Source organism: Pseudophryne corroboree, chromosome 8, assembly GCF_028390025.1.
Source record: "Pseudophryne corroboree isolate aPseCor3 chromosome 8, aPseCor3.hap2, whole genome shotgun sequence".
Taxonomy (NCBI): Eukaryota; Metazoa; Chordata; class Amphibia; order Anura; family Myobatrachidae; genus Pseudophryne; species Pseudophryne corroboree.
The window spans coordinates 170,490,809-170,509,206 of NC_086451.1; the positions used below are offsets into that span (position 1 = coordinate 170,490,809).

Below are 18,398 nucleotides of genomic sequence, written 5' to 3' on the forward strand. Positions count from 1 at the left end.
ACATTCAGCTTGCTAGCATTCAATGTACCTGCGGCTTGGCTCTAGCACATGGGTCTTCATCCTGTGGCCCTCCAGCTGCTGTGAAACTACACATCCCAGCATGCCCTGCCACAGTTTTGCTATTAAGGTATGCTAAAACTGAGGCAGGGCATGCTGGTATATGTAGTTCCACAGCAGCTGGAGGGTCGCAGGTTGAAGACCAATATTCTAGCATGCCTGTTCTATGATGCATGTTCCGTGATGTCACAATCAGCTTGGAATGGGGTGTCTAGCATGCATTTGCTGACAGCCACTTGAGGGAGACACACATCAGGAGATGCAGCATATCGGAGGTCTTCGATGCCTTTCCAGCAAAATGCACACCACCAGCTGCTGGTCTGGACACAAAACAATGCCCACAATTGAAGGCTCAAAATGCCCAACTACAGGATTAATATAAGTAGTGAATTTAGGAATGAATTTAGAAGTAGGAAATTAAGTTAGTTCACAAGTACATTCAAATTCAGATCTAAAGTCTAGGTAGGCCTCACGTCCTGGCAGCCCCCAGCATTTAAAAATGCCTTGATTAGAGGTAGGGAATTAAATGTAGATAAGAAGTAGACACAAAATAAGACTCCACAGAGCAATTATCAGGTGTCTTTATCAATTGTTGCATTTAAAAAAATCAAGCAATTAGGGAACACAATGTTGCGACAATGTAACCCTATTTGCAAAATAGTACTAAATAAGTTTGTCGATGTAAGACATTTGCAAAGGCGCAAACAAAACACGCTGGAAAATGCAACTGAATCTGTTTTTGGAGGCTAGAATAGGAAATGAGCATCGGTCCTACAAGTACTGAAAGCTCTTCTCCCATCTCCCTTTTCTGAAAAGCCATTTAATATATGGTTCCCAGATAGGGGACATATCAGATATTGCCTTTCAAAAGCAGCAAATATCATACCACTTCTATTGCCATCAAAGATAAACATTGATTGTTTTCAGATATTGGATTGAAAAAGCAGTCTTTATTGACATAAAGAAGCAAAAAAACATACATAAACATTACACACATAAGTACCGTTTTGCAGCACAGCCAAAACACAATACAAATGCTGTCGGTATAGTACAGTTCAAGAACTACAGCACAGGCCAGCCTACACTATAAATCATGAACTGCACTATACATTTAAACAATACAATAATACAACAGTTAATAAGGCTATGTGTGTGGAGTGTAAGAGGGTGAGGGAATCACAAGCCCGAAGCTTTATTGAAAGACAGACACATATAAAGGGAGGATTAATAAATACAAAGATATCCTTTACTATAGAATGTAGTCCAATCCGGTCTTTCAACTCTTCCACAACTGAAAAACGGATAGTGTTCCCAAGCCTTCCATCCTGGAATATCTTCAGTCTCTCGCCAATGAAGAAAACAATCCCTCCAGCAGACTCTTCAACCACGATACAAGATCACAGCCAAAAGGGCGAGAAGCAACTACACTTGCATTTAACCAAAATGGCTAAAACTTAGTGAAGGAAAGTGCAGTGCACCAAAACATAAGCTGACACAATCATGGAGAATGCGCCAGCATATATGCTCTTCTATCTATATTTTGCAAACCTGCTCTTGTCCCCTCCAGCTGCTCCATGTAGATTTGACACCTGGCAAGGTGCATAACCCACTGACAAGCAGGCACACTCCTGCATGAGTTTTCACTCTCACTAGCTGGATGATACACATTCATTTGCATGTGCTCCACCTCCGACACACCGCCCACCCAACCACCCAGTCACCAGAGCCACCCACAAGCCAACTGGCTCCGTGATTTAATTTGCACAGTGCAGTCATCCAGGCAGCATGTCCTTCTCAATGGAATAATCTCTGGTTCCATGGAATCTTCCGCATTGGAATGCTGCGGAACAAAAATGATTTAAACATTCAGCTTGCTAGCATTCAATGTACCTGCGGCTTGGCTCTAGCACATGGGTCTTCATCCTGTGGCCCTCCAGCTGCTGTGAAACTACACATCCCAGCATGCCCTGCCACAGTTTTGCTATTAAGGTATGCTAAAACTGAGGCAGGGCATGCTGGTATATGTAGTTCCACAGCAGCTGGAGGGTCGCAGGTTGAAGACCAATATTCTAGCATGCCTGTTCTATGATGCATGTTCCGTGATGTCACAATCAGCTTGGAATGGGGTGTCTAGCATGCATTTGCTGACAGCCACTTGAGGGAGACACACATCAGGAGATGCAGCATATCGGAGGTCTTCGATGCCTTTCCAGCAAATGCACACCACCAGCTGCTGGTTTGGACACAAAACAATGCCCACAATTGAAGGCTCAAAATGCCCAACTACAGGATTAATGTAAGTAGTGAATTTAGGAATGAATTTAGAAGTAGGAAATTAAGTTAGTTCACAAGTACATTCAAACTCAGATCTAAAGTCTAGGTAGGCCTCACGTCCTGGCAGCCCCCAGCATTTAAAAATGCCTTGATTAGAGGTAGGGAATTAAATGTAGATAAGAAGTAGACACAAAATAAGACTCCACAGAGCAATTATCAGGTGTCTTTATCAATTGTTGCATTTAAAAAAATCAAGCAATTAGGGAACACAATGTTGCGACAATGTAACCCTATTTGCAAAATAGTACTAAATAAGTTTGTCGATGTAAGACATTTGCAAAGGCGCAAACAAAACACGCTGGAAAATGCAACTGAATCTGTTTTTGGAGGTTAGAATAGATGCAGGATCAAGTAGCTCAATGGGTAGGGTATTTGATTAGAATTCAACAGGTTATAGGTTTGAATCCTGGGTATGATAGTTTGAGGTGTTATTTAATAAAGTATGTTTATATACTAGTCACACATGGCTTACTTGTACAAATGGCATGTCACCAGTTAGTGCTGACTGCTGATATGCCATTTGCACAAACACGCCATGTGTGACTGTATATGCATTTAAGGAGGGCACCCCGGCAATACCACAAACCATTGAGTGTCAAGTATACTAGATATATCTTCATATCTCATGTGCTTTCTCTGAGACCAATCTTGTTATGCCCCTTCCCCACAAGGCATGCGCCTTTTGTCCATATTGCAAAAATGGGGAGGGGGGGGGGCATATAATTATCTGTCACAGGGCACCAAAAAGTCTAGTTATGGCTCTGGTATGCATTATGTAATCTGGCAGACCATATCTCCAACACTGGCTGGTTGGAATAGAAATCCAGTTATCTATGTGAGCAAATGACTATCAACGATTTACTCTCAAACACTAGAAAATGGACAAAAATGGTCCCCTAAACAAATTGGTTAAATTTTGGGTTTAACCAATTTGTGTAATGACCATTTTTGACCACTTTTCTAGTGTTTGGGAGCAAATGGTTAATTGACATTTGCTCCTATACATTACCAGATTTTCATTCCATCCATCCAGACTGGATAGATAGCCTGACAGATAATTGTGTAGTGTACGCCCAGGATAACTGTCAGTTGTGCTTTCTTTTATGACGGCACATAAATGGGTGGGCAGATCCAGAGCAAGCACTGCCCACTCATGCATAGTTGTCAACTGATGTGAAGTTCCAGGGGGCAATCTCAGTTATAAAGAAAAGTATCTGGAAATTGTCCCTAGTTTAAAAAAAAAATTAAAAAAAATTGATCAACTCCATTTATTTAGTATGATATCCCAGGTGATAGGATGCCGGCAGTCAGAACAACATACTTTATTAAATAACACATCTCAAACTACCATACCCAGGATTCAAACCTATAACCTGTTGAATTCTAATCAAACACCCTACCTATTGAGCTATTAGATCCTGCATAAAAATTGTGAACATTATATGAAGCTATTGGTACTTTGAAAAAAAAAGTATCAGCATTACAACGCAGCAGATCCATGCAGTTTGCAGCCACACACTACATGTATCTGCTCAGCCACAATGCTGATTATTTCTTCACAAAGTACAAGGTGAGCTCCAAACAGAATTCTCTAGCTTAGAATTATGCCAAACCTAGAAGTCGGGCCCCCCACCCTGGGATCCCCCAGAGGGAGGCCTGCACCGTCATGCGGCAGGCTTGTCCGTTTTGGAAGCAGGCTGATGGGCAGCCCAGGCTTGCTTCAGTCTGGGCTTGGCAGGTCTGGAAGCATGAGCTTGCTTTGGGTATGCCTGACCTTGGGTACGCTTTACCTTGAGGATGAAAGGGCCAAGGGAAAGTACTTTTAGCCTTCTGCGTGGTAGGAGTCATACTAGGTAGGCAAGCTGTTTTAGCAGTAGCCAGATCAGCTACAATCTTATTGAGGTCTTCTCCAAAGAGAGTGTCTCCCTTGAAAGGAAGCACCTCCAGGGTTTTCTTGGAATCCATATCCACCGACCAGGATCTCAACCAGCTGTATAAAGTATTACCTTGGAACTGGCTCTCCACTCCCCATTATCTGGTTATCATGGCTTCCTCCGCCAGTGTCCAGACTCGCTTGCTGAAGCTCGGCCACTTCTTCCTAGCAGCAGGCTCCTGGATCACTGGGCAGCAGAGGTGCTTGGGAGCCGGAAGGGGGCGGAGCAATCAGGCAGGCAGTTGCAGTGCTGCCCAGCTATCTGTGGTGTGAGAAGAAGCAGGGGCACCCCACCGCTGGCAGTGCTGCAGCTAGCGGTGGTGGCAGCGGCGAGGCTGCTGGGCTGGGTCTTTAAAAAGGTGGAAAGAAGGGTGTTACGGCATGGAATGTACAAACTGCGAGACCCTGCTGGTAGCGCCTTTGTCTATTTAGTAGGAAGGGCACGTAACAGCCGGAGGGCAATGGAGGAAGCCCCTTTAGGGCTGGAGCCCGGCGGCAACTGACTCCGTTGTCTCTGGCAGTTCCGCCCCTGGACTAGAGGAATGGTTAAGAACATGGCAACATTTAATGCCAAAAAATGCAAAATCATACACGTCTCAAAAATACAAAGGCTAACTATAATATTAAGGGCATTATAATGGCAAGAGGAAAGCTATCTAAGTATTACTATTTCAGGTGAGCAATGTAACAAAGCAATAGGAAAGGCAAGTCAGATGCTTGTTTGCATAGGTAAAGAACCAGTAGCAGAAAAAAGTAATACAGGTTGAGTATCCCATATCCAAATATTCCGAAATACGGAATATTCCGAAATACGGACTTTTTTGAGTGAGACTGAGATAGTGAAACCTTTGTTTTTTGATGGCTCAGTGTACACAAACTTTGTTTAATACTCAAAGTTATTAAAAATATTGTATTAAATGAACTTCAGACTGTGTGTATAAGGTGTATATGACACATAAATTAATTCTGTGAATGTACACACACTTTGTTTAATGCACAAAGTTATAAAAAATATTGGCTAAAATGACCTTCAGGCTGTGTGTGTATATGGTATATATGAAACATAAATGCATTCTGTGCTTAGATTTAGGTCCCATCACCATAATATCTCGTTATGGTATGCAATTATTCCAAAATACAGAAAAATCCGATATCCAAAATTCCTCTGGTCCCAAGCATTTTGGATAAGGGATACTCAACCTGTAATGCCACTGTATAGGTCCTTGGTACAGCCACATTTAGAATCCTGTGTTCAGTTCCAGAAGCCATATCTCAAGCGCCTTGAGTCCTGTTGGAGAAAGAGCACTATATAAATAAATAGTATCAAAATTTGTTTCACGGCACCCCTAGGCCAAAGTTTTTTTTATTGAGAAATTCAGAAAAAAATATAAAATTAAGTAAATTGTGTTTATAGCATGTCATCCTCAGGTTCAGTTATGTTGTGAGGGAATGGTTTTGCCAATTTAATAAAGTATAAATAATTTTAATTGGTCCTGGACCACCAAACTATGCTACCAGTGCAAGAACCCCAGTTTGGAAACTACTGCCATAAAATAAACCTTTTTTGTTTTTTTTAAACTACATGTAATACACCTTAGATATCAGTTCCTAAAAGGTTTTAAACCCTTGCATACAGTAAACTACACATATTTAAAAATCCTACACCGGGCACAAGTGCTCACGGGCCAATTTCATGGCAGTCTCGGATAGGAGGGCATTGTGGATTCACCAAGGGAATGCTGATGCTGACTCCAAGAAGCCTCTTCAAGATCGCAGGAGCAGAGTCCTCTGCTTCTGCCAAATCCACTGCATGACACTGGGGCTCTCTTGCAGGAGCCCACACCAGTGGGGGGCACCAGGGGCGGAACTACTGGCAGGGCAGGCAGTGCATTGCACTGGGGCCCCGCCGCACTCAAGGGCCCACAGCCGCCGGCATTACAATGAGTCACAATGACTCATTGTATCATGCCGCAGCCGCACACCAGCGCTCCCGTCGGGTCTGCGTCCTGCGACTCCCGCCGCCCGCCCGTCGTAACGAACAGATCAGGCCAGGGCACTACGGGCAGCAGCCGCAGCACCAGACACGCTGCCACCTCTGTAACACACGAAGAGGGAGGAGGGTCGCTTGGAGATGAGAGGAGCAGCGGCACGGGGGGGAGGAGGAGGAGGAGGGAGGTGAAGGAAGGAGCCACAGCAGCGCTTTGTTACTGGTGGAGGCGCTGCTGCTGCCCCTCTGCTTCACTATAGGCTGTCTTCCGAGAACAGCCTATAGTGAAGCAGAGGGGCAGCAGCAGCAGCGCCTCCACCAATAACACAGCGCTGCTGCGGCTCCCTCCTCCACCTCCCTCCTCCTCCTTCTCTACTGCCCGGGAATCGTCAAGCTGCACGAGGAGCCTGAGCCAGCGGAGAGGGTAAGTATAATTCTTCTTTCTTTCTTTCTTTCTTTCTTTCTTTCTTTCTTTCTTTCTTTCTTTCTTTCTTTCTTTCTTTCTTTCTTTCTTTCTTTCTTCTCTCTTTCTTTCTTGGGACTGCCTGCCGCTATGTGTAAAAAGGGGGAATCTGCCTGCCGCTATGTGTAAAAAGGGGGAATCTGCCTGCCGCTATGTGTAAAAAGGGGGAATCTGCCTGCCGCTATGTGTAAAAAGGGGGAATCTGCCTGCAGCTATGTGTAAAAGGGGGGAATCTGCCTGCAGCTATGTGTTAAAAGGGGGAATCTGCCTGCAGCTATGTGTAAAAAGGGGGACTGCCTGCCGCAATGTGTAAAAAGGGGGAATCTGCCTGCCGCTATGTGTAAAAAGGGGGAATCTGCCTGCAGCTATGTGTAAAAAGGGGGACTGCCTGCCGCAATGTGTAAAAAGGGGGAATCTGCCTGCCGCAATGTGTAAAAAGGGGGAAGCTGCTTGCCGCAATGTGTAAAAAGGGGGAATCTGCTTGCCGCAATGTGTAACAAGGGGGAATCTGCCTGCCGTAATGTGTAACAAGGGGGATGCTGTCTGCCGTAATGTGTAACAAGGGCACGCTGTCTGCCATAATGTGTAACAAGGGCAAGCTGTCTGCTGTAATGTGTAACAAGGGCAAGCTGTCTGCTGTAATGTGTAAAAAGTGTACGATGTCTGCCATTATGTGTAACAAGGGCAGGCTGACTGCTGTTATGTGAAAAAAGTGTACGCTGTCTGCCGCTATGTTTAACAAGGGCAGGCTGTCTGCCGTTATGTGTAAAAAGTGTACGCTGTCTGCCGCTATGTTTAACAAGGGCAGGCTGTCTGCCGTTATGTGAAAAAAATGTACGCTGTCTGCCGCTATGTGTAACAAGGGCACACTGTCTGCCGTTGTGTAAAAAAGGGGGATGCTGTCTGCCGTAATGTGTAAAAAGGGGACGCTGTCTGCTGTAATGTGTAAAAAGAGGACGCTGTCTGCTGTAATGTGTAAAAAGAGGAATCTGTCCGCCGTAAGGTGTAAAAGGGTCCCTACCTGGTGTAGTGGTGCTACTGTGCGGCGTAATTTGAATAATGGAGACTACTGTGCACCGTTTTATGAATTGGTATTATTTTGTGGCCACACCCCTTAACCACGAAGCCACGCCACTATGTTTTTTTGCGCGCGCCTACGGCGCGCACTGCCCCTGTTTTGCATGCAGGGGTGGGGCTCCAATGCCGTTTCTTGCACACACTGCTAAAATGTCTAGTTACGGCACTGTTGCTAGGTATCCACTTCCCTGAGCAGGCCCCCCTCACCAGATCCTCTCCAGGGGTGAGGGGGTGGACTTGGATGGGATGGGGGGGGGCCCAAGCCATTTTGTCGCACATGGGCCCACTGCTCGCTAGTTCAGCCACTGGGGGGCACGTCTAAAACTCTTCAGTCAGTTCTGGATTCATTCGGACCTGGACTCGTGGGTTTTACAAATAGTGTCCCAAGGGTACAAACTGGGGTTTCAAGAAGTTCCCCCTCACCGATTGTTCAAATCAGCCTTAGTCAGCAGGGAGAAGGTTTTTATTCAAGCCTCTTCGTGGTCCCGAAGCCGGACGGCTCAGTCAGACCAATCTTAAATCTGAAATCCCTTAATTTCTACCTAAAGAAATTCAATTTCAAGATGGAATCTCTCAGGGTAGTGATCTCCAGTCCGGGGGATAAAGGAGATTTCATGGTTTTGGTAGACATAAAGGATGCCTACTTACATGTTCCCATTTAGCCACTGCATCAAGCTACCTGAGGTTTGCAATTCAGGATTGTCATTACCAATTTCAGACGTTGCCGTTTGGTCTGTCCACGGCTCCGAGGATTTTCACCAGGGTGATGGCGGAAATGATGGTTCTCCTTCGCAAGCAAGGAGTCACAATTATCCCGTACTTGGATGATCTCCTGATAAAGGCGAGATCCCGGTACCAGTTGGTGCAAAACATCTACTCTCCCTGACAGTTCTTTAACAACATGGTTGGCTCCTAAACTTGCCAAAATCGCAGTTGGTCCTAATGACGCGGTTGTTGTTTTTGGGAGTGATACTGGACACAGAAGAGGTTTTCTTCTAGTGGAATGGCTCTGGAGATCCAGAGTCTGGTCAAACAAATTCTGAAACCAGCAAGAGTGTTAATCCATCAATGCATTCGGTTGCTGGGGAAGATGGTTGCGGCCTACGAGGCCATTCAGTTTGGCAGGCTCCATGCCAGAGTGTTCCAGTGGGACCTGTTGGACAAGTGGTCCGGATCCCACCTACACATGCACCGGAGGATAATCCTGTCTTCCAAGACCAGAATCTCACTCCATTGGTGGCTGCACAGTTCTCACCACCTAGAGGGGCGATGGTTTGGGATCCAGGACGGGATCCTAGGGACCACGGATGCAACCCTCCGAGGCTGGGGAGCAGTCACACAGGGGGAAAACATCCAAGGAAGATGGTCAAGTCAGGAAAGTTGTCTCCACATAAATGTTCTGGAGTTAAGGGCCATTTAATAACTGCAGACACAGTACGCACTGGGACGGGTGCCCACCATCCTCTACGGAATAAGAGAAAAGGATTTACCAGTAGGTATTAAAATCCTATTTTCTCTAACGTCCTAGAGGATGCTGGGGACTCCGTAAGGACCATGGGGATAGACGGGCTCCGCAGGAGACATGGGCACTTTAAGAAAGACTTTAGTTCTGGGTGTGCACTGGCTCCTCCCTCTATGCCCCTCCTCCAGACCTCAGTTTGATACTGTGCCCAGTGGAGACTGGGTGCTTTTCAGGAGCTCTCCTGAGCTTTCTGACAGAAAGTATTTTGTTAGGTTTTTAATTTTCAGGGAGCACTGCTGGCAACAGACTCCCTCATCGAGGGACTGAGGGGAGAGAAGCAGCCCTACTCTCTGAGTTGCAAGGTCCTGCTTCTTAGGCTACTGGACACCATTAGCTCCAGATGGATTGGTACGCAGGATCTCACCCTCGCCGTCCGTCCCAGAGCCGCGCCGCCGACCCCCTCGCAGAGCCGGAAGATAGAAGCCGGGTGAGTATGAGAAGAAAAGAAGACTTCAGAGGCGGCAGAAGACTTCATGATCTTCACTGAGGTAACGCACAGCACTGCAGCTGTGTGCCTTTGCTCCCATACACCTCACATACTCCGGTCACTGTAAGGGTGCAGGGCGCAGGGGGGGCGCCCTGGGCAGCAATATAAACCTCTTTCGCAAAAATATAACATATATACAGCTGGGCACTGTATAAATGTATGAGCCCCCACCAATTTTACAGTTTAAGCGGGACAGAAGCCCGCCTCCGAGGGGGCGGGGCTTCTCCCTCAGCACTCACCAGCGCCATTTTTTCTCCACAGCACCGCTGAGAGGAAGCTCCCCGGACTCTACCCTGCTTATACCACGTTAGACAAGAGGGTTGAAAAGAGGGGGGGGGGGGGGCACATAATTCGCAAATTACATACAGCAGCACTACTGGGCAAACATTAAGTTACTGTTTTATTCCTGGGTTATATAGCGCTGGGGTGTGTGCTGGCATACTCCCTCTCTGTCTCTCCAAAGGGCCTTGTGGGGAAACTGTCTTCAGAAAAAGCATTCCCTGTGTGTGTGGTGTGTCGGTACACGTGTGTCGACATGTCTGAGGAAGAAGGCTATATTAGAGAGGAGCGGGAGCAAATGAATGTGGTTTCTCTGCCGACAGCTGATTGGATGGATATGTGGAATGTTTTAAATGCTAGTGTAAACTCATTGCACAAAAGATTAGACAAGGCAGAAGCTTTGGGACAGTCAGGGTCTCAACCCATGCCTGATCCTATGTTGCAGGGACTGTCAGGGTCTCATAAGCGCCCACTATCCCAGTTTGTTGACACAGATACCGACACGGATTCTGACTCCAGTGTCGATTACGATGATGCAAAGTTACAGCCAAAATTGGCAAAATCCATTCGATTTATGATTATGGCAATAAAAGATGGTTTGCACATCACAGAGTAACCCCCTGTCGCTGACAAGAGGGTACATATGTACAAGGGAAAGAAGCCTGAGGTAACCTTGCCCCCCTCACACGAGCTGAACGAGTTATGTAAAAAAGCTTGGAAATCTCCAGATAAAAGACTGCAGATTTCCAAAAGGAATCTTATGGCGTATCCTTTCCCATCAACGGATAGGTTACGATGGGAATCCTCCCCTAGGGTGGACAAAGCATTAACACGCTTATCCAAGAAGGTAGCCCTCCCGTCCCAGGATACGGCTACCCTCAAAGAGTGTGCTGACCGCAAACAGGAGATTACCCTGAAGTCCATTTATACACATTCAGGTACCTTACTCAGACCGGCAATTGCGTCGACCTGGGTGTGTAGTGCTGTAGCGGCATGGACAAATGCCTTATCTGAGGGGATGGATAGCCTAGACAAGGATACTATTTTATTGACCCTGGGGCATATAAGAGATGCTGTCCTATATATGTGTGTATGCAAACTACCGGTGGTGCTGCAGGGCCCACACCCTTTTACTTGTCTTGTAGAGCCCAGCTGCTGCAAGAAATCAGCTTGAATGCTTCAGGGGCTTGGGCATGGCCAACATGAGCCCCACACCGAAGGAGGGTGGGGGTGTTTAATGCAAACTTGGGGTTATCCAAGCGCCGCAAAAGACCGCCATGCCCCGCATGCCCCTTTTCTCTTTTCATATACAGATGAGGGTTCCAGCCAACTTTGGCCCACTGCTTGGATGACATCACTGAATGCAAATCCGTCTGCTGCAGACCTTCCCCCAGGAATGCTTGCAATAGTTGTTGCATATGGTTTAATGTCTGAGGGTGCTTCAGTATTAGGCAGCCTTCCGCCCTCCCATGTTCATCTGAAAAGATGTGGTCTCCCTGCAGTTGTTGTCCCCAGACGAGAGTTCCCTTGTGCTTCCTAAGTTAAATCTCCTTAAGTTGACGAGGGTGTGCCCGAGCAGCCGCCCTCCCCAGCCCTTTCCCAACACATACTTATCTTGCATATGAGATCTCTTGATCATGAAGATAGTTCTCACAGGTTGAGGTTCATCCTGGCCCCGCTCCCCGCTGGAGAGCGCTGATGGGGACAGCAGCGGGGCTTCAGCAGCAGGGTGAGTATGTGTGGCCAGAGACCTCCCTTCCCATGTGCAGGCCTGCAGAGTGTGCCGCGCAGGATGGGGCATGTGACACTCTCCCTCCCTGGGGCTCTTCCAGATGTAGCTCCTCAGCAGTATTTTTCCCGGGCTGCGCGGCGCTCTCCCCGACTGGCATCCGCCCTGGAACACTGCCTTCCTCAACGCAACATCAGCAGGGGGCCCGGGCCTCATCACCTTCCCAGGTCTTTCTCATGTATGTATCATGTATGTGAGTGTGATATATGTATGAATTATATATGTTTGTGATATATATATATATATGTATCTATCTATCTATCTATCTATCTATCGTATGTGTGTGTATATATGTATCTATCATGTATGTATGTATGTATGTATCTATCTTGTATGTATGTGTTCTATCTATCTATCTATCTATCGTGTGTGTGATATATGTATGTATCTATCATGTATGTGTTATATGTATGTATCACACCTTCCTCTATACATATACATACATACATACATACATACACACACCTATATCTGTACGTACACTGACATACACACACCAACATCTATACATAAACACGCTGACCCCTAAACGTACACCAACGTACCCACATGTGAATCTATACATACATGTGCTGACACCTGGACATACACTGATGTACCCACACCTAACATCTATACATACACATGCTAACAACTGGACGTATACAGACGTACCCACATTTGCATCCATGCATATATAGATGTAGGTGTGTGTACGTCAGTGTACGTCCAGGTGTCAACGCGTGTATGTATAGATGCAGGTGTGGGTACGTCTGTGTATGTCCAGGTGTCAGAATGTGTATGTATAGATGCAGGTGTGGGAACGTCAGTGTAGGTTCAGGTGTCAGCGCGTGTATGTATAGATGCAGGTGCTTGTATGTCCAGATGTCAGTGCATGTATGTATAGATGCAAGTGTGGGTACGTCGGTGTATGTCCATTTGTCAGCGCGTGTATATATAGATGCAGGTGCTTGTATGTTGGTGTATGTCCAGGTGTCAGCATGTGTATGTATAGATGCAGGTGTGGGAATGTTGGTGTATGTCCAGGTGTCAGGGCGTGTATGTATGGATATTAGGTGTGGGTACATCAGTGTATGCCCAGGTGTTAGCGCATGTATGTATAGATGCATGGTATCTCCTATGCAAAATAAGTATGACTTGGGATAGAGCTGGGGAGGGCCGCTGCTCAGGCACATCTCTGTCAAGTAAAGGAGATTCAACTGAGGCAGCACAAGGGAACTCTCATCTTGGGACAACAACTGCAGGGAGAACACATATTTTCAGATGAACATGGGAGGGCAGAAGGCTGCCTAATACTGAAGCACCCCCAAACAACAAACCAAATGCAACAACTAGTGCAAGCATTCCTGGGGGAAGGCCTGCAGCAGATGGATTTGCATATGGTGATGTCATCCAAGCAGTGGGTCAAAGTTGGCTTCAACCCTCGTCTGCATATGAAAAGAGAAAAGGGGCGTGTAGGGCATGGCGGCCTTTTGCGGCGCTTGGATGACCCCTAGTTCGCATTAAACACCTCCACCCTCCTTCGGTGTGGGGCTATGCCCCAGCCCCTGAAGCATTCAAGCTGATTTCTTGCAGCAGCTGGGCACTGTAACAGCTCCAGAGCTGCTCTGTAAGGCAAGTAAAAGGGTGTGGGCCCTGCAGCACTACCTGTAGTTTGCATTGTGCGTTGGAAGGCACAAAGTAAGCAGACGGGAGAAGTCAGGATAGTGCGCAAGGGCATAGAAGGGAGCAACTCAAGAAAAGAGAAGTGGAAACAGACAGCAAACTAGGCTGGAGAGAGACCTGAGACAAAGAGATCTGAATTATTCGAGAGCCGACCAGGGGAAACACAAATTATGCAGTCAAGTGTCCAACATTTGGGGAAACCGCATGAGCAGCACACCCAGAGTGCAATGGGTGAGCCTTGCCCTGGGAGAAGCACCTTCATGATCATAGTATCTCACCTGGCAGGTAAGTAGGAGTTGGGCTAGAGCTGGGGAGGGTCGCTGCTCGGGCACCCCCCTGTCAAGTGAAGGAGATCCAACTGAGGCAGCACATGGAAACTCTCGAAAGAAGAACAAGGCTAGAGGAAGATCTGAGACAAATAAATCTGACTTTTACCAGAGCTGACCAGAGGAAAGCACAAACACAGTCCCCCACTACCACAAATAATGCAGTCGAGTTTCCCACATTTGGGGAAATCACAGGGGTCAGCATACCCAGAATGCAATGAATGAACCTCACCCTGGGAGAACAATCTTCATGACCATGGTATCTCCTATGCAAAATAAGTATGATTTGGGATAGGGCTGGGGAGGGCCGCTGCTCAGGCACATCTCTGTCAAGAATTTATAAAGTCTATACATATATATAACCAAATGTCAATATATATATATAGAACCCAGCGCTCCTATCAAAACGTATCTATTTCACCAATTTGTTGCTTATTTAATCTTTATACATCTATTAATTTTCACCATATATTATAAAATGCTGCTCCCATAGGTAGTACTGTTCTACCAATAATAAACCAAATTTTAAAGATAATCACACTTGTTATCAAGGGAGCGCAAAAAATAAAATGTACAAGCTCTTTATTTTTAAAAAATATATATAGACAGAAGAAACCCACATTCAATAAAATACAATGGAGTCAACATATATAGGCACCACTATCCATATCTAAATGTAATCAGGATCTATTTCATATTGCCCTTGATGACAACGGAATGTTTATTAAAGTGTCCAAAAAATCCTCCTGGATACAGCTGTTGTAATTTAATCGTTACTTTCCAATTGTAATTGATACATTAAATTCCTTCTTGTGGATGAACAGCAACAGTTGTAACCAACGCCTCTTATTTACTGCAGTTAAAGTTCATATGTAACTCACGTGAGTAATGAAAGAAAACAGGGGGAGAGCGCTGTGATGGTTGGTGAAACACAGCGGTATGCTACGACCCCCGTTAACCGTGGCTGGATCTTATTGGCACTCGCGGTCGGGATATTTCTCCCTGCCGTGGGGTAGAGACCTCCTTTTGCTCGGTCTCAAATTGCTTTTTCCCCTTCACCGCTGTCTTTACATCAGACGTCCGCCGTGATGTAGCTCGTTCATGAACGGGCTTATATCTCAGCAATCAGAGTGTCCGGTAATCACTTTCTCCGCTGTTATCCAAGAGCGGTTTCGTCAGAGGATACATCAGCAGCCTAGCAGGCTCTTTTTAAAATACACCGGACCAATAGCATTACTAATTAGTTGATTGAATACATACATGTACTAATTGGATGCATACATGTAATGACCCACATATGGAACAACTTTCTAATTGCAATTGCACATATAAAGGCATTTCATAATATAAAAATAAGCAACATGGTGATTAAAAATAATAATAAAATAAGCAACAAGGTGGTTTAAAAAATAACAGAAAATATATAATCTATATACAGATTAACCTATAATCTTTCAATCAATACCTCATATCTATAATCACATATACATAATTCAGAGACTCAGCACTAAGGATCCCCATTTACTTATATAAAACCTTTTAGGGTAACATAAATCCATGCCACTACTAAAGCAGTTCTTGTGGCGCAGGGGAAACATCACCTGCACTCTATGCAGCTAGTCCCATGTTCGAATCCAACCCGCTCAGCTTAACATCCATATTATTTATTTACTTTTAATGGGATCATTCTATCAATTCATTTTTACCTTTAATTTTTGTTAATATTATTTCTATATTTCATTATTTTAACCCCTGGAATAATTACATTGCTGTTTAAACAACAAAAAGAAATGAAGAAAAAATAAATATTAAACAGACAATTTAAGGATTCGAAGATTTAAATATTTAAAGATTTTAAAATTTAAAACAGGGAGGGGGGGGAGGGGGGCCTTTTGGGAGAAGGAGGGGAAAAAAAATAGAAAAAAAAATATATATATATAGAACCAAGAGAAAGTGTAAAAAGAGGATGGAGGAAGAAATCTGATGTTCATCATTACTAGTGGATTTTACTAAAGAACTTTAAAGGAACACACACAACAGGATTATACAGTTTCATCCTAAGAGGAAAGCTGTTTCCAAAATAGCTACTTCTAATAATTTTGTTTATTTATTAAACATACAATAAATGGATATTCAATAAATAATATATTAGGTAAATCAATAGATAAAATCTTCAGAGACTGCCAATGTTGTTCAGTTCGATGCTCTCATTCAGACCATCAGGTGTAAGGGTACCCAAAGAAAAAATCCAAAATGCCTCCCTTGTCAAGTAAAGGAGATTCAACTGAGGCAGCACAAGGGAACTCTCATCTGGGGACAACAACTGCAGGGAGAACACATATTTTCAGATGAACATGGGAGGGCAGAAGGCTGCCTAATACTGAAGCACCCCCAAACAACAAACCAAATGCAACAACTAGTACAAGCATTCCTGGGGGAAGGCCTGCAGCAGATGGATTTGCATATGGTGATGTCATCCAAGCAGTGGGTCAAAGTTGGCTTCAACCCTCGTCTGCATATGAAAAGAGAAAAGGGGCGTGCAGGGCATGGCGGCCTTTTGCGGCGCTTGGATGACCCCTAGTTCGCATTAAACACCTCCACCCTACTTCGGTGTGGGGCTCATGTTGGCTATGCCCCAGCCCCTGAAGCATTCAAGCTGATTACTTGCAGCAGCTGGGCACTGTAATAGCTCCAGAGCTGCTCTGTAAGGCAACTAAAAGGGTGTGGGCCCTGCAGCACTACCTGTAGTTCGCATTGTGCGTTGGAAGGCACAAAGTAAGCAGACGGGAGAAGTCAAGATAGTGCGCAAGGGCATAGAAGGTAGTGGCTCAAGAAAAGAGAAGTGTAAACAGACAGCAAACTAGGCTGGAGAGAGACATGAGACAAAGAGATCTGAATTATACGAAAACCGACCTGGGGAAACACAAATTATGCAGTCAAGTTTCCCACATTTGGGGATATCGCAGGAGCAGCACACCCAGAGTGCAATTGGTGAGCCTTGCCCTGGGAGAAGCACCTTCATGATCATAGTATCTCACCTGGCAGGTAAGTAGGAGTTGGGCTAGAGCTGGGGAGGGTCGCTGCTCGGGCACCCCCCTGTCAAGTGAAGGAGATCCAACTGAGGCAGCACAAGGGAACTCTCGAAAGAAGAACAAGGCTAGAGGAAGATCTGAGACAAAGAAATCTGACTTTTACCAGAGCTGACCAGAGGAAAGCACAAACACAGTCCCCCACTACCACAAATAATGCTGTCAAGTTTACCACATTTGGGGAAATAACAGGGGTCAGCATACCCAGAATGCAATAAATGAACCTCACCCTGGGAGAACAATCTTCATGACCATGGTATCTCCTATGCAAAATAAGTATGATTTGGGATAGGGCTGGAGAGGGCCGCTGCTCAGGCACATCTCTGTCAAGTAAAGGAGATGCAACTGAGGCAGCACAAGGGAACTCTCATCTGGGGACAACAACTGCAGGAGGTACACATATTTTCAGATGCACATATTTTCAGATGAACATGGGAGGGCAGAAGGCTGCCTAATACTGAAGCACCCCCAAACAACAAACCAAATGCAACAACTAGTGCAAGCATTCCTGGGGGAAGGCCTGCAGCAGATGGATTTGCATATGGTGATGTCATCCAAGCAGTGGGTCAAAGTTGGCTTCAACCCTCGTCTGCATATGAAAAGATAAAATTGGCATGCAGGGCATGGCGGCCTTTTGCGGTGCTTGGATGACCCCTAGTTCGCATTAAACACCTCCACCCTCCTTCGGTGTGGGGCTCATGATGGCTATGCCCCAGCCCCTGAAGCATTCAAGCTGATTTCTTGCAGCAGCTGGGCACTGTAACAGCTCCAGAGCTGCTCTGTAAGGCAAGTAAAAGGGTGTGGGCCCTGCAGCACTACCTGTAGTTTGCATTGTGCGTTGGAAGGCACAAAGTAAGCAGACGGGAGAAGTCAGGATAGTGCGCAAGGGCATAGAAGGGAGCAACTCAAGAAAAGAGAAGTGGAAACAGACAGCAAATTAGGCTGGAGAGAGACCTGAGACAAAGAGATCTGAATTATACGAGAGCCGACCAGGTGAAACACAAATTATGCAGTCAAGTGTCCAACATTTGGGGAAACCGCAGGAGTAGCACACCCAGAGTGCAATGGGTGAGCCTTGCCCTGGGAGAACAATCTTCATGACCATGGTATCTCCTATGCAAAATAAGTATGATTTGGGATAGGGCTGGGGAGGGCCGCTGCTCAGGCACATCTCTGTCAAGTAAAGGCGATTCAACTGAGGCAGCACAAGGGAACTCTCATCTTGGGACAACAACTGCAGCGAAAACACATATTTTCAGATGAACATGGGAGGGCAGAAGGCTGCCTAATACTGAAGCACCCCCAAACAACAAACCAAATGCAACAACTAGTGCAAGCATTCCTGGGGAAGGCCTGCAGCAGATGGATTTGCATATGGTGATGTCATCCA

The 18,398-nt window shown here is 45.7% G+C and overlaps 5 non-coding genes across 5 annotated transcripts; all 5 read right to left on the reverse strand.

Moving 5' to 3' along the window:
* Positions 1–13,723: 13,723 nt before the first annotated feature.
* Positions 13,724–13,886, reverse strand: LOC134953181 (U1 spliceosomal RNA). The gene has a single exon (XR_010185464.1). It is a non-coding gene; the product is annotated as a U1 spliceosomal RNA (small nuclear RNA).
* A 152-nt stretch (positions 13,887–14,038) lies between these two features.
* Positions 14,039–14,202, reverse strand: LOC134950348 (U1 spliceosomal RNA). Its single transcript, XR_010183283.1, has one exon. It is a non-coding gene; the product is annotated as a U1 spliceosomal RNA (small nuclear RNA).
* A 2,607-nt stretch (positions 14,203–16,809) lies between these two features.
* LOC134952780 (U1 spliceosomal RNA) lies at positions 16,810–16,972 on the reverse strand. The gene has a single exon (XR_010185208.1). It is a non-coding gene; the product is annotated as a U1 spliceosomal RNA (small nuclear RNA).
* A 152-nt stretch (positions 16,973–17,124) lies between these two features.
* On the reverse strand, positions 17,125–17,288 carry LOC134951736 (U1 spliceosomal RNA). The gene has a single exon (XR_010184421.1). It is a non-coding gene; the product is annotated as a U1 spliceosomal RNA (small nuclear RNA).
* A 687-nt stretch (positions 17,289–17,975) lies between these two features.
* On the reverse strand, positions 17,976–18,138 carry LOC134953083 (U1 spliceosomal RNA). Its single transcript, XR_010185418.1, has one exon. It is a non-coding gene; the product is annotated as a U1 spliceosomal RNA (small nuclear RNA).
* Between the last annotated feature and the right edge of the window lie 260 nt (positions 18,139–18,398).